Source organism: Kryptolebias marmoratus, linkage group LG6 (genome assembly GCF_001649575.2).
Source record: "Kryptolebias marmoratus isolate JLee-2015 linkage group LG6, ASM164957v2, whole genome shotgun sequence".
NCBI lineage: Eukaryota > Metazoa > Chordata > Actinopteri > Cyprinodontiformes > Rivulidae > Kryptolebias > Kryptolebias marmoratus.
The window spans coordinates 22,345,368-22,348,529 of NC_051435.1; the positions used below are offsets into that span (position 1 = coordinate 22,345,368).

Sequence of the window (3,162 nt, forward strand, 5' to 3'; positions counted from 1 at the left end):
GCTCTGGACGGTCATGTATTGGCTCAGGACAATTGCGAGACCAGGCCTGTTCAGTTGTCAATTTGCGGGAATCATCACGAGTCGATAAAGTTTTTTGTAATTCATTCCCCTGACCTTCCTATCATTTTAGGAGCAACCTGGCTTAAGAAACACAACTCCCAGATTGACTGGAAACGACGGGAGATCACAGGATGGGCAGAATCATGTTCGGCGTCATGTCTTTTGGACGCCATTGTGGACTCAGAGCCTGCCAACAGCAAACCTGAGAGCTTTCCCGACATCACCAAGGTACCCCCAGAATATTTAGATCTTAAGGAGGTATTCAGTAAAACCAAGGCCACATCATTACCTCCTCACCGGCCCTACGACTGTTCCATTGACCTCCTTCCTGGAGCTACTCCACCTCGTGGTCGTCTTTTCTCATTGTCTCGTCCTGAACATGAGGCCATGTCCAAATACATTAAAGAGAGCCTTCAGGCAGGAATAATTAGACCGTCTGTTTCACCAGCCGGAGCTGGTTTCTTTTTCGTAGGCAAGAAGGATGGGTCCCTAAGGCCTTGTATAGATTACAGAGGGTTAAATAACATCACAATAAAGAATAAGTACCCATTACCACTCATGTCGTCCGCCTTTGATCTCATTCAAGGAGCTAAGGTGTTTACTAAATTAGACCTGCGAAACGCGTACCACTTAGTTCGCATTAGAGAAGGCGATGAGTGGAAGACAGCCTTTAACACCCCTTCAGGACATTATGAATATCTAGTTATGCCTTTTGGACTCACCAACGCACCCGCAGTTTTTCAGTCACTAGTTAACGACATTTTACGGGACATGATTAATCAGTTCGTGTTTGTATACCTTGATGACATACTCATCTTTTCGCAAGACCTTAAGTCACACCAGGACCGTGTCAGGAGAGTTTTATTAAGGCTCCTTCAGAATAAATTATTTGTTAAGGCTGAAAAGTGTGAGTCCCACCAAACATCTACCTCATTCTTGGGATTCAACATTTCACCTGACAAAGTCTCAATGGATCAGTCCAAAGTCACCGCTATGAGAGAGTGGCCGGTCCCTTCTGACAGAAAGAGTTTGCAGCGCTTTCTGGGGTTCGCCAATTTTTATAGGAAGTTCATTAAGAGATTTAGTCAGGTTGCTGCACCACTTCACGCCCTCACGTCCATCAATACCCAGTTCACCTGGAATCAGGAAGTACAAAGGTCTTTCAACGAACTCAGAGAACGGTTCACTCAGGCTCCCATTCTGCACTCACCCGATGCTAACAAAGCATTCATTGTGGAAGTAGACGCTTCAAGCTCCGGGGTAGGGGCGGTACTAAGCCAGGTTTTAGACGACAAACTACTACACCCCTGTGCGTTTTTTCTCTAAAAGGTTGTCTCCCGCAGAGCAGAATTATGATGTCGGCGAGAAAGAACTGCTGGCCGTTAAATTGGCCCTGGAGGAGTGGAGACATTGGCTGGAGGGAGCCCAGGAGCCGTTTGTCATATGGACAGACCACAAGAATCTCGAGTACCTGAAGACGGCCAAGAGACTCAGCGCTCGTCAGGCCAGATGGACTTTGTTTTTCTCAAGATTTAACTTCCATCTCACCTACAGGCCTGGCGAGAAGAACATCAAGGCAGATGCATTATCCAGGGTTTATGAAAACGAACAGACGGAGGAGAAGAACAACTCGGAGGAGTTTATCTTACCCCAGGCTGGAGGAGGATCTCCGTAAGGCACTTCGGGAGCACCCATCTCCCTCAAGCTGCCCCTCTGACCGCATGTTTGTTCCCCCTGAGCTAAGAACAAAGGTTTTAATGTTCTGTCACAACTCAAAGCTTTTTTGTCACCCAGGTATCACCAAGACCTTGTCTGTTGTAAGGTCTCAGTTTTGGTGGGATTCTCTTAATAGAGACGTCCGGGAGTTCGTGTCCGCTTGCCCCCAGTGTGCTCAGGCCAAGGTCTCCCGTCGTCGCCCGGTGGGCTTGCTTCGCCCACTTCCTATCCCCTCTCGTCCTTGGTCCCACATTGCTATGGACTTCATAACAGGGTTACCCGCATCCTCGGGTAACACAGTTATCTTGACGGTCATAGACCGTTTCTCTAAAATGGTGCATTTGGTTCCGCTCAAGAAACTCCCGTCCTCTAAAGAACTGGCCGGGATTATGGCCAGGGAGGTTTTTAGGCTCCACGGTCTACCAAAGGACATTGTTTCTGACCGTGGGCCTCAGTTTATTTCAAAGTTTTAGAAAGAGTTCTGTAACCTTTTGGATATTTCCATCAGTCTGTCCTCAGGATTTCACCCCCAGACAGACGGACAGACGGAACGGGCCAACCAAGAGATTGAGACCAAGCTTCGCCTACTCTGCTCCACCGAACCCGCTAAGTGGTCATGCAACTTACCTTGGGTGGAGCATTCTATGAACTGTCTTCCTTCTGCTGCTACAGGTCTCTCCCCATTCTACAGTTTTTGGATACCAGCCCCCGATCTTCACTATCCAGGAGAGAGAGGCTGGGGTTCCTTCGGCATTTGCTGCAGCTCACAGGTGTCGCCGAACCTGGACCAGGGCCCCAAAAGCCCTGTTAAAGACGTTGGCGGTGTACTCCTGCGCAGCAAACCAGAGACGCTCTCAGCAACCCGAGTACCAGCCGGGGCAGAAGGTTTGGCTGTCCACCAGAGACCTTCCATTAAAGGTGGAGTCACGCAAGCTGGCTCCCAGGTTCATTGGCCTGTTCCCCATCTCTAAAATCATCAACCCCGTCGCAGTCCGGTTACAGCTACCAAGAGCTACCAGGTTTCACCCATCATTCCACGTTTCAAGGATTAAACCCGTAAGGACGTCTGGACTCAGTCCCTCCTCCAGATCCTCTCCACCCACCCGGTTCATCGATGGCGGCCCGGCCTACACGGTGAGGAGGCTCATCAGTTCGAGATGTTGGGGCCGCCAAATCCACTATCTGGTCGACTGGGAGGGATATGGCCCAGAAGAGCGCTCCTGGGTTCCTGCTAAAGACATCCTAGATAAAGACCTCATCAAGGACTTCCACAGAGCTCATCCGGGTCAACCAGGCGGCCCGTCAGGAGCCGGGCCCTTAGTGGGGGGCTCTGTCACAGCTCCATCTGTTCCTGCCACGCCTCTTGCCACAGTCATGTAACTTTCC

The 3,162-nt window shown here is 50.1% G+C and overlaps 1 protein-coding gene across 4 annotated transcripts in view; it reads right to left on the reverse strand.

Moving 5' to 3' along the window:
* The window catches only part of sema5ba (sema domain, seven thrombospondin repeats (type 1 and type 1-like), transmembrane domain (TM) and short cytoplasmic domain, (semaphorin) 5Ba), a 224,009-nt gene that overhangs the window by 109,661 nt on the left and 111,186 nt on the right, over window positions 1–3,162 (reverse strand). The window lies entirely within an intron of this gene.